The sequence below is a fragment of the Taudactylus pleione genome, unplaced genomic scaffold (genome assembly GCF_031769625.1).
Source record: "Taudactylus pleione unplaced genomic scaffold, aTauple2 ptg001827l, whole genome shotgun sequence".
Lineage (NCBI taxonomy): Eukaryota > Metazoa > Chordata > Amphibia > Anura > Myobatrachidae > Taudactylus > Taudactylus pleione.
In genome coordinates, this window is record NW_028286224.1 from 49241 (window position 1) to 55645 (window position 6405).

At 47.0% G+C, this 6405-nt stretch overlaps 1 pseudogene; it reads left to right on the forward strand.

Annotated features, from left to right (window-relative positions):
* The first annotated feature begins 3505 nt into the window (after positions 1 to 3505).
* On the forward strand, positions 3506 to 5173 carry LOC148436312 (uncharacterized; annotated as a pseudogene).
* The last annotated feature ends 1232 nt before the right edge of the window (positions 5174 to 6405 follow it).

Sequence of the window (6405 nt, forward strand, 5' to 3'; positions counted from 1 at the left end):
AGATGGCTGACCCTGCGGAGGATACTCGCACTGGTTAATCGAAGACCTTCCAAAAGGCTCTCAGGAACTCGGCACTGTTGTTGACAAGCAGATCATTCCTTTCCCACAATGGAGAGGCCCAAGCCAACGCTTAATCTGACAACAGCAAGATCATATAAGCCACTTTAGTTCTTTCTGAAGGGAAGCTTGGTGCCTGGATTTCGAACTGAATCGAGCACTGGTTCAGGAATCCACGACAGCCGGTAGGGTCCCCATCATACTTTGTTGGGTTCGGCATCCGTATTGGTGCGGAAGCCACTGTGGCTGGTGCAGTCATCGTAGTAGATGGACCTGGTTGTACCGGAGGTGCTTGAGCGGCACCGACTTGCTACATTAGTGTTTGCAAACACTGCATAATCTGAGCCTGATCTTGTTCTTGCTTCTTGACTCTAGCAAGTAAGTTCTCGAGCAGGTCTTGTGGTCATGGATTACCAGCAACATCCATGTTTTGGCCAGAGTATTCTGTCACAACTCTAGGATGGATTGTGGAAGCGGGCCGTATTAGGGAGTTGGCTAGACCTATGCCTGAGGCGCAGAGTCTAATGTGCCGGTGGTATTCACCAGGGACCCTCGCAAGAAGGTATGGACGTGGCTGCGTCTGACACACAGGTCACAGCCCTCAGGTTAGGTTTCCTTATACAGGGGATGGTGAACACTGTATGAAGTGCAGGAGAATAATCATAGTCGATAGGCCAGGTCAATACCAACAGACGAGACAGTACAAATGGAGCAGACGTAAGCGGGTCACAGGGAGTAGCCCGAGGTCAGAACCAGATATCAGATGCAGTACAGAAGGGTCAGATGATAACGGGGTCACAAACAAGCCAAGGACAAGTTCAGGATAACCGTACGGCAGGAACACTGGAGTATGGTATGGAGCCTATACTCTGGCACCTGTGTGCTGCCAGAGACTCCCTCTTATAGGGAGGACTAAAAATTCTGTGCCAAACGCGATTAGTGTTTAGCGTGCCTGCCCCTTTAAATTTTAGAACAGGATGGTGTACACGCTCCTAGGAGAGCCGCAGCCGCCTGTCACAGCCCCAGAGTCCGGCGCACATACTGTATTGTGGATTATTTTTCAGGATAGATAAGGTCACGAAAAATATCCACATTAAGTGCCGGCGGTGGGCGACACTTTGGGGCTAATAGGATGGCCCTGCCACGATCAATTAACAGTGCTGCTAATTGGATACAGTCTTTAGTATCTTATCTCCTTGGTTATCCCAACCCCATTCATAATGGCTATGGGGGATCTGTTCCGCGCTATGTTCTAGTGTTTTAATATGTCAGTCACTGTGGAGAGAAATATCACCCCTCTGGCAATCCCAGCATAGTGCAGATGGGATACGTGAAGGCTCCTGGGTGGTCCCATTGAGCATGGGTGAGACAATGGAAAACACGCTAAATTTCATTTGGTAAGGATCTTGTACACTAAACAAAGTCCAGAGGCAGCGATGAGACATGTAAGTAACCATGACGACATCCTCAGATCAGGCAGCAGTGTTATTAAGAGAAACCAAAGGCGTAGCAGGAGAAATCTCTGATGCCACCACAGACAGCCTTTTAATACATTTTAGAGATGCAGTAATTACCCCTGTTTTCACAGAAAAAAGGGGTTATTAGTACTTTTGATAAATTTGCCCCATATGCAACTGTTCTCCACAGCGAGTGTCAACTTAGTGACTATGGACCTCATTCAGAGTCAGCCCAGGCTAGAGGTGCCCTGGAGAGGGAAACCCCTTATTTTGAAGGAGTCTCCAACTCCCCAGGGATCCCTGGCCTGGTCTGACTAACGGTCAGGGCTGATGCTGTGGCTGGGGGGCCCGGTGATAGGGCTCCCCTGGCTGTGGCATCAGCCCCCCGTTAGAAAAGGTCCAGGGTTGGTTCTGGATCTTACAGGGTGACCATAAGCAAATTTTTACCTGTAAATCCAGAACCAGCTCTGCTTCCCATAGCCCTGTGCTGGTTGTACTAAGTACAGGGAGACCATACTTGCCGACATTCAGCTCCCACCTTCCGGGAGGGAGCTGAATGCCTGCATTGTGTGGGGGGTGTGGCCGGGCTATGATGCCGTTTTGGGGGCCGGAAAAAAGGCATTGTGAAGCAGGGGGCGGAGCCACGATGACGCGATTCAGCGCGAATCGCGTCATCGGGCCCCCCGCCAGCGGGGGTTTTTACTATTAGTCTGGGGGGGTAGGCGGCAGCCGGGAGGCTTGCCTGCCTTTCCGGGGGGTTGGGAGCGGCACCCGATATTCGGGAGGCTCCCGACCAAATCGGGAGGGTAGGCAAGCCTTAGGGAGACCCTACATCATTTGGCAAAGTCCGGGCCTGGTTGTGTTTTGGGGGGTGACCTCATTTTTTTTTTTTCTAAATTTAACTCTTGACGCTTTTTCCAGCCAGATACATGCAGGCATCTCACTGATGTCTGCATGTATCTGTGTGACAACGAACTGCTCATGCTGAAAGTGAAAGCATGAAGCAGTTTGTTGTGTCAGGGATTTGAAGAGTGATTTGAAGGGTGATTTGCCGTTCGATTTGGACATGAACTTGCCAAATTGAACAGCAAATCACTCTTCAAAACCGACTCAAATCGAATTTGTTTTGCAAATCGCAAAACAAATCGACTAATAGTAAATGCAGTGAAAAAACGTTTTTCACTGCATGGGTTTTGAGTCGATTTGAGAAGTGCTAAATCACTCTTCAAATCGACCTGCAAATCGAGCAATAGTAAATTTACCCCTAATTCTCTTGAGAGGGTCATAAAGCCAGACAATATTCTTCTAGATGGAGCTGGCCATTTTAAAATTGATGATTTTGGCCTTATGGTCATGAATGTCTATGACCAAAAGAAAAACAGGGTGTGCTGGGACTCTGCGTTACATGGCAACAGAGGTGAGTAACAGATTCATCATATACTGAGTTTTCATATCTCCAACCAAAGTTTTATCGGACGACATCCTAGTTCTTGGGAGCTGATTGGCTGGCACCTTATCACTTTTCACTCTTGTCTCCTAACACTGCTTAGTAAATAAACCCCTTATACCACTTTCAGACAAAATAATCCCTAAAACTCAGGTTTTTCCCATATCTTTCAACCTGGGAAGGACCCGGGAATTTGCTCCTAACCCTCTTTCACACAGCACATAAAACCCGGGAAATTCCCGGGTTGACTCCTTTCACACAGAACCCAGATTATCTCTGCAATATACAGTGTGTCATAATGAATGGACTGCTTTTATGGCACACAGAGATGAGGTCATGAAAAGTGGGTGGTGACTGCTCACTGCATTGCATTAAGTATGGCTGATGAGTTACTACACAGTATCCCCGAGTTCTACAGTTATTGCTGTTTTTTGCTGTTTTACACAGCAAATGAAAGCATGATGCAGGTGCTTACACTGTGCTACTTGGCACAGTCTTATGCCAGGAGAAGGGAGCAATTTCTGGTGGAGAGGGCTTCTAGTTGATGCAGGTATTTGCGCAGGAGGAGAGCCCTGATTTTGGGCAGCATTATGTCCACACTGAGGCTTACCAGTGTGACAGAGACCGCAGCCATGGAGAAGCTTTCTGGGCAACTGTGAAAGCTTCTGTGCCAGAGCAGTGGATGGTGCAATTTCGTATGTCACGTGGTACCTTCAACTACCTGCTGGAACTTCTCACCCCAGCACTCAACAGGGGAAGAACCAACTACCGCAAGACCATCGAGCCATGCAGGAGACTGGGTATTGTTTTGTGGTGGTACGCAACCCCGAGGGAATACCGTACCATCTCCTGTTTGTTTGGTGTTGGCATTTCAACAGTGTGTGTGCTAGTGCTGGAAGTGACACAGGCATTGTTGGAGACCCTTTACCACCACTTAATTTCCTTACCATAAGGTGATCGGCTGGATGATATGATCAAAGGATTCCTGTGATGTGGATATCCCCAGTGCAGTGGGGTCATAGATTTGGCCCACATATCCATTATTGCCCCCACAGAGAACCCAGCGGATTACCACAACCGTAAAGGCTGGCACTCCATCATCCTGCAGGCTGTAGTGGCCCATAAGTATTGGTAAGTTGTATGTTATGTTTTAAAGTGAGAGATTTGCTGGGCCCATAATGTGTATTTATTAACCACAACTAATATGTGTACCAATTAGTTTTACAGATGTATATATTGGCTGGCCTGGGTGTGCTCATGACTCGTGTACTTGCCAATTCTGACTTGTTTGAGATTGCGGAGGAGAGGCAAGATGGATGGCTGTTCCCTAGAGAGGTAATTGTTCTCTTTTGTTTCCTTGTGTGTACAATCAAAATGCAATATATTGCAATTTCGGTACAGGGTTGCCCTATATCCCAGCATACCCTGCCACAGATTATACCCTGCCACCATATAGAGCAGGCCTGGAGAACCTGTGGCTATCCAGCTTTTGTGAAACTACACCACCCAGCATGCCCTACCACAGTTTTCAATTTTGGAAAAGCTCAAACTATGTCAAGGCATGCTGATGTGTGTAGTTTGACAGCAGCTGGAGAGCCACAGGTTAACCAGGTGTGATATACAGATTGCCACCTATACTATATTTAAAAAGTTTTGTTTACCATTACAGAAATCCAAATTTGTAGCTGGGGTGGAGATCCCGATCCACATTATTGGAGATGCTGCGTACCCTTTGAGGCGATGGCTCATCAAAAGCTTCACTCAACATCTCCCACTGTCTCCGGAACAAGTTCAGTTCACCCACACTCTCAGCTCGGCAAGGATGATGGTGGAAAACGCCTTTGGCAGACTGAATGGGCGTTGGTGGTGTCTACTGAAGCGGAATGACATTTCCCTCACCCTGGTGCCGGATGTGCTTGCTGCTTGCTGCATTCTGCACAATGTCTGCGAGCTTAACAAAGAACACTTTTTACCAGAGTGGAATGTGGTGGACTGTGACCTGTCTGATACTCCGGTAGAAGCAGCAGCCTACGAGGGTGATGCAACTAGTGCCAGTGTTGAGGTCATCCGTAACATTATCACTGGTAACTTACATACAATGACAGGACACAAGGGATGTGTTGCAATCAAAGTTTTGTTTTATTTGTTAGGCTCATGTTATGTACATGTTACCTCACATGTAACACCTTCAGTATTAAATTTTTATGTTTAAAGTACTTCTTTTATTATTGAACAAATATGCATTAGCCTTAGATAACATAACCTTAATGCATTCAACAATTTAAATGTGTATACTAGGGGTGTGCACCGGCCACTTTTCGTGTTTTGTGTTTTGGTTTTGGATCTGGATCTTTCTTCGTGTTTTGGATCTGGATTGGTTTTGCCAAAACCACCCTTCCGTGTTTTGAGTTCTGGGTTTTGTGTTTTGGATCTGTATTTTTTTTAAAAAAAGCATAAAAACAGCTAAAATCACAGAATTTGTAGGTTTTTCTGCTCCTATGCTATAATTAACCTCAATAACCTTAATTTCCACTCATTTCCAGTCTATTCTGAACACCTCACACCTCACAATAGTGTTTTTATGTCCAAAACGTTGCACCGAGGTAGCTGGATGACTATGCTAAGCGACACGAGTGGGCGGCACAAACACGTGACCCATCTAGGCGTGAAACTGCAGTGGCAGACAGGATGGCAGTTTGAAAAACTAGGCCCCAAACTGTACATAATGCAAAGAAAAAAAAGAGGTGCAAGATGGAATTGTCCTTGGGCCCTCCCACCCACCCTTATGTTGTATAAACAGGACATGCACACTTTAACAAACCAATCATTTCAGCGCCAGGGTCTGCCACACAACTGTGGCTGAAATGATTGGTTCGTTTGGGCCCCCACAAAACAAGCTGGCAATTAATGTGTCCCTGCACAAACTGGCTCTATGGAGGCAAGATGTCATCCTCATCCTCCTCATCCACCGATTCCTCACCCTCTTCAGTGTGTACATCCTCATCCTCACAAAGTATTAACTCGTCCCCACTTGAATCCACCACCACAGGTCCCTCTGTACCTTCTGGAGGCTGGTCTCCCTGGAAGAGCTGATAATTCATTTTGATGAACATCATCTTCTCCACATTCTGTGGAAGCAACCTCCTACGCCTTTCGCTGACAAGGTTCCCGGCTGCACTAAACACTCTTTCGGAGTACACACTGGAGGGGGGGCAACTCAGGTAAAATAGAGCCAGTTTGTACAGGGGCCTCCAAATTGCCTCTTTTTCCTGCCAGTACAGGTATGGACTGTCTGCCATGCCTACTTGGATGCTGTCACCGATGTAATCCTCCACCATTCTGTCAATGGTGACAGTATCATATGCAGTGACAGTAGACATGTCAGAAATTGTTGCCAGGTCCTTCAGTCCGGACCAGATGTCCAAACTTGGTCCTGCCTGCCCT